The sequence below is a fragment of the Benincasa hispida genome, chromosome 3 (assembly GCF_027475165.1).
Source record: "Benincasa hispida cultivar pf3 chromosome 3, pf3_genome.v1.1, whole genome shotgun sequence".
NCBI lineage: Eukaryota > Viridiplantae > Streptophyta > Magnoliopsida > Cucurbitales > Cucurbitaceae > Benincasa > Benincasa hispida.
In genome coordinates this window covers 64,292,978-64,299,203 of record NC_143480.1, presented here as the reverse complement: position 1 = coordinate 64,299,203, position 6,226 = coordinate 64,292,978, and the positions used below count along the sequence as shown (strand labels likewise).

Sequence of the window (6,226 nt, the reverse complement as noted above, 5' to 3'; positions counted from 1 at the left end):
AACACATGTTTTTGCGATTCTTTTTGAGTTTCAATAGTTTTTCTTGATTTTTCTTTCACAGTCTCTGTTGCGACGCATCCACTCCTTAATGTTACCGCTTGACATTGTTCTTTTCTTGAATTCCCCACATTGCAAGGAATTTTAATGGTACTTGGGAGTGAGCCCTACGGCCTATTTTTCAATTCACTTGCAATTTGACCCATTTAAATCTTAAGATTGCGAATTGACGTCACTTGATTTTGGAGAACTGTTTCATTCTTTTGGATGTGTTCTTTCAATAAGTTTTCTATAGAAGAGGAGGTTGATGCTTGAGATTAGCTAGCTCTTATTGGTGCCCACTTTGTCTTTGATGGAACCTAGGTGGTCCATCTCTTTGGGCATTGTGTAAAAGTTGGGATGATTTCACCAACCGGAATTGTAGGTGTTGGAGTAAGGATTATTTTTGATGAAGTAGACGGATTATGGGTTGCATGGGCATACCTCAATTCTTCACCAATAACGCAAATTTCATTAGTCATTTGAGCAATTATGTTTACTTGCCCGCTTCTCTTACCAGATTTTGTCATGTTCATCGCCTGTAATAAATTAGTCATCGTGCTCACCTAGGTTTGCAGTGAGGCGATAGCATAGTTATTTTGACTTCCGCTATTCGACCTTGACCCATATTTACTTTCTTGCCAATCGTCATGATTCTTTGAAATTTGACCAAGAATATTCTTAGCGTCAATGTACGTTTATCCAGTAGTCCACCAACTGCAGCAATATTTGCTGCTATTTGTGAGGCTGAGTTCAAACCATAATAGAAAATTTCCATCTGCAAATAGTTAAGGAGTCCATTATGTGGGAAGTCTCTCACTAGCCTCTTGAATCTCGCCCATGCATCACTGAGGGTTTCATTTCTTCTTGCTGAAAGTTAGTAATTAACCTTCTTCTCTTTCCATTCTTTGTGCTAACCATTCCAAGCCAATCATTTCATGTAAAGAAAGCACAGGTATATCATGCTTCACTTCTAGCTACTTTTTATGGCCAACTCGGAAAGGAGAAGTGTCATCCTAGCTTCTTTTTTTTTTCCTTTTATTTTTATTGGCGTAGCAAAAATACATTCACACATTCTCCTTCTCAAAAATAAAATAAAATAAGTGATGTCCTCATTACTTGAAAAAGAGAAACAACAAAAGAGGTAGGAAAAAAAAAAAAAAAAAAGAGAATAACATTTTGGCTTGGTTGCAAAATATACGGCTAGGGTCTCTAGTGTGTTCATACCATGCCATTAAATGAATATTAATTGTAAGGCTATAAGGCACTGTTTATCTAATTTAACCCAAGTGCATGCTTAACTAGAGTCTTAGTGAGTCCAAGGTCGAACTTAGGGATTCCATTACAAGTGTACAATGAAATATAATGCTTTGATCCTGTCGCAATTGATTAAAAATCAGATTGATTTTTTATATTACTCAAACACTAAGTTATGTGCGATGAGATTTATATTTTGAGTGGAACAACATATGCGATGGCTGTGAAATGTAGATATACGATGACAAGGTTGAGAAGAATATTCGCCAAACAATTCCTAAGCGAATATATGAAACATTTGTTCAAGCGATGCACCCAGGATTAGAACTTACATTTATCAGTGTACATGGCCACACTATCCTATCTCTAGGATGCATGTGACGAGTGTGTAATGCAAACAGTGTTACTCATTTTTAAGGAACCTCTCTTTTTGGTTTATGAGTTCTAAATCTCTAATTCTCTCAAACTGAGATTTAATCTATTTAGGGTAATCTTCCGAGTTATCCAAGTGTTTCATCAGGCATACATAAAACAAGTAAAATGCATGAATTAAACATTGCTTAGTTCATGTAAGCTAGATGTTTCTCAACTCATGAATGATTTAGCTACTCATAATGAATAAAGAAAGTATGGATGAAAGTTGAAATGAATATGTATTCATATTAAAGAAATGAGTCTTTGCAATGCTTAACCAATACAAATACACTTAAGATAAAGAATAAGGAAAGGGAGTCAAGCCGTGGTGCACAATTTGTTGTTTCCCCCGACTTCCTCAATGACTGTGTCACTGTAAGTATTGAAAGATGGAGTTCCTCTTCTACTTCCACAGGAAATCGAAGCTTTCACTACGGTTTTTAATGGCTTTTAATGGCTATAAGAGAAAGTGCTTCTTTGAAAAAATTTCTACTCTTGATTCCTCTCAGAAAGTTCTCCTCCTTTTTCATTGTGATTCCATGGTTATTTATAGACGACGAGGATGGCTTTTCTTCTTTTGCTTATGATTGTATTAATAAGATGCATTTAATTTCATACCCTGATGCGTCATCTACTACACATCAGAAGTTCATTCGCTCTGTAGTGAAGCTTTCTTATCAACCACCAATTCAATCTTTGATCTGACCTCCATTACCCACATGTTGCGTCATCTCTCGTCGTTTGGAGTCACCAACTCGTCTAGCTATGGGATCATGTGTAAGTGTTGAGAATTCTCATTTGATCATATCAACAATCATTCTACACTTAAACAAAGTGATTTTAGCTTTAAAATAGACAGATTAGGCGTTGAGTGTGTGCAATCACATACTGCAATTATTTCTATGAATTTTCTTAGCAAATTGTCGTATTTTCAGAGCTTTCTCCTAATTATTTTAGATAGAAGCATAATAACTTGTATTTCTACAAGTTATCAGTCTCCTAGTACACAAAACTAGTGGGCATGCAGGAGACTCGTCTAAAAAGGTTTTGCACAAATAGACAAACATAAAACCTTTTTTTATCCTATTGGGGTGAAAGCAAGGTACACAAATGGAGATGTCATAAGTATCATCACGAAGAGTTACTTTGCACAAAAAAACAAAACAACAAGCATCCACCATTTACACAAATTCATCTAAACAAAAATAAACTCCAGCAAAACCAAAACAACTAATCTAGAAACTAACCTTACTGCACATAAAAGAAACTAAAAAAATAAATAAATAAATAAAATGAATTCTGAGAGTATAGAGGAAACAATAAGAGAAGAAACATCATGCTCCCCTAACGAGATTGAGCATCATCATCAACTTCTAGATCTTAATCATCGTCGATCGAGTTGTGAAAGTTATGATCTAGGAAGGGAGGGATAGCAGGGGTAGTAACAAGGACGAGCTTGGCAATGGAATGTCCTAAAAGTCGCATCCCTTTCTTTTGCATACTTCGAATAGACACTGAATTTCCTCATAAAGTGCTCCAATTGATCTCTCCAATAACCCACCGCAACAATGGAATGGATTTTTAACATTAGCACCATACGACTGCTGAGAAGGTGTTGTTGGCGCATCACCTGCTATAGTGGCAGCATGAGAAACGGGTGTAGAAACTGAAGGGGCATTCCTTCGACTGGTCGGAGGATGAACAAAAGCTGAAATCTTCTGTGCTAAACAAAGAGTCAAAAAGTTTGTGCCTAAAGGATCATTATTACGATGAGGTGGCACAAAACTCCTAGATGGAGTTGTCTTGGTGAAAGGAGAGGAAACTGTGGATGGAGTCTTTGCTATCTTTCCCTTGCGAGCCACGCTATTCCCTTGTAACCTTTTAATCAAAGCCATATAAATGGTGGGTTTAACTTTGCAGACATCCTCAACCACAGCAACCACCACCCCAGCCCGTCCACAAAGCTTGCGAATTAAAGACGGAAAAAACAAACACCCCCTCATTCTAGGGTTGCACTCCACCATCTCCTGATTGATAATGCCTCCCAAGTTGTTAGGAAGTTGCATACAGAACTATATAGGAGCAAAAAACGTTCCATGGATATGGTGGTGTCATGTGTAATGGGCATGACTCGGTGTTTGAAGAAGAAGAGCCAAATAACAAGTCCTCTATAATGTCTCATGGTCGCAAGGTGCAAACACCTCGTTGATGACAACACTCATTTGGCCCCGGGCACTCCCACCTTACACAGTGCATCTTTTATTTATGAAGCATACATCTTCATAAAGCTTTCCTCTTCATGATCATCCGACACTGAGTATACAACATTTATAACACTACCTGAAAAGTCTACTTGCACCCCTCTAACTTTAGAGATACATTTCTTGGACTGCATGCCTCTATAAAATTCTCGTACCAAGATCAAACTAGTTGGTGTAGGTTGCTTGCACAAGGCCTCCCATTTGTAATAGGTGATCACCTGAGTGATAAACTGAGAGAGGTCTCCTATTCTGGCTGAGGATCCATTTTCTTCGAAAATCCCTCTCTTTCTGAGTTCATCCATAATCTTTTTCCACTGAACATCTTCATCCTCATCATTAGACGAGAAAATCACAATCCACATAGAAAATTTCTTTTTTGGCCTATTCACTGTCTTTTCCCCTCCTTCCTGAAGCTTTCTCTTATTCACAGATTTTGTAGCCCATTTTGAAGTCACTTGACTCAGAGTAGTCTTTGTGAAGCCCACTACTTCTTCATTATCCCCAGTATTTCCCTCCTCAATTGGGTTCACCTCAGGGATTTGTTCTCTAACTTTGTTGGCGAAGACGCCGTGAAAATTCTCTTCTTCTTCAACATGGCCCCCTCTTGTTTACTAAAAGAGGGTAACAGCTGCATCAGATTTGACAAGTTGCTCAAGATTCGCATCAGAGTTCTGCTTGTGGCGCATCTTTTTTTTCGTTCTCATTGTGTTGACTTCCATCTTCTTGTTTTGACCTTCTTTCCATCTCCGCTCGCACTTCTTCTTCCTTATTTTATATTTTTTCCTCATTTTTAGCAAGGTTATGCTGAAGCTATCTCTAAACCTCTTTAAACCACAAATCTTCCCAGTACTGCTTCTTCCATTCTTTTGCGATTCGAGCCACCTACTTCCGTACTCTTTTCCAAGCATCCTCGGATAAAAGATTGTTGGAAGAAGAGCATTTTCCCATTTGCACATCAAACAAAGAAGAGGGATGAGGAACCTTACCATGTTTTGTCGGAACAAACACCTCTAGCCGTGTTTCTTCCATTTTCTTAGTTTCCTCCATAAGAACTTATCTCTGTTGGGTCCCATCTCATGTATTTCATTTCACAAAGCTTGCAATTGAACTCGAGGTTCTTGAGGGCCATGCATGTCCGATCGGGCCATGGTTTCTCCTTTTCCTTCCTCTTTTCAGAAAATCAAGCACTTTGGTGCTCCTTTCATTTCTTAGGACGCTCGGATGAAGATGAAACGGACGGGGGAGGCATTTGCTCTGAGGCCCACTGCGTAACCCCCATTTCGGGTGAGAAATCTTCAAACGCTTGTCGAGCCCTATTATGTATGAACGTTTGATCACCCAATGACAATCGACCTTTAAGAATAAAATAGTAGTCGATTTCATGGTTGAGAGGAGAGAAATTCGTGGTTGAACCGTGAAATTTTTTAGAAGATGAACTCGCCAAGTTCAATTGCCGGCGGTTTTGGAGGAAAAATAGATTTGAATTCTTCTCAAGGTAGGTAAGAGTTGAAGTGAATTAATTGTGGACAGGTCAACCTATTTATAGGTAGGTGCGCTGAAGTGACATTACCAAAAAACACCCTTCTTTTTTTCCTTTTCCTCATCTACACACTCAAGTGAAAAATTAGAAAGTTCATCCAACTAAATAAAATCCGAAATAAGTTTCTAGGTTGAGGTGTTCCTTACGGTCATCTTAAATACCTCTTTTTTAAACAAAACTAGCCTAGATAGAATTTATTTATTGAAACAGATAAAAACTCAGAACCCTATTTTTTGAAAAATAACAAAATAAACGTACCTGTACATGAGGGTCCACACTCATTCCAATTCAGCAAGGAAAATTGAGGCTTTCCCTTTATTTACCATCTCACCTCAATAGGTCTTTACTCTTTACCCGTTTACTTTGAATATGTTGTTGCTTTTGTCCCTTAGCTCCATGGCACCATGTGGATAAATTTTGTGAATTATGAACGATCCTATCCATCTTGATTTAAACTTTCATGAAAAGAGCCTTAGCCTGGAGTTAAATAACAACACATTTTCTCCTTCCTCAAACTTAGTCGATCTAGTCTTTTGATCATGGTACCTCTTCATTTTCTCTTTACTCAATTTAGTATTTTCATAAGCTTGATGCTGAAGTTCTTTTAGCTCATTTAGTTGCAATATTCTTTTATCTTTAGCTTTCTTCGTATCCAAGTTTAGCTTCTTTATTGTCCAATATGCCTTGTGCTCTAATTCTAATGAGAAGTGACATGCTT

The 6,226-nt window shown here is 37.9% G+C and overlaps 1 non-coding gene across 1 annotated transcript; it reads left to right on the top strand.

Moving 5' to 3' along the window:
• The first annotated feature begins 830 nt into the window (after positions 1 to 830).
• Positions 831 to 936, top strand: LOC120074814 (small nucleolar RNA R71). The gene has a single exon (XR_005481095.1). It is a non-coding gene; the product is annotated as a small nucleolar RNA R71 (small nucleolar RNA).
• Positions 937 to 6,226: the final 5,290 nt, after the last annotated feature.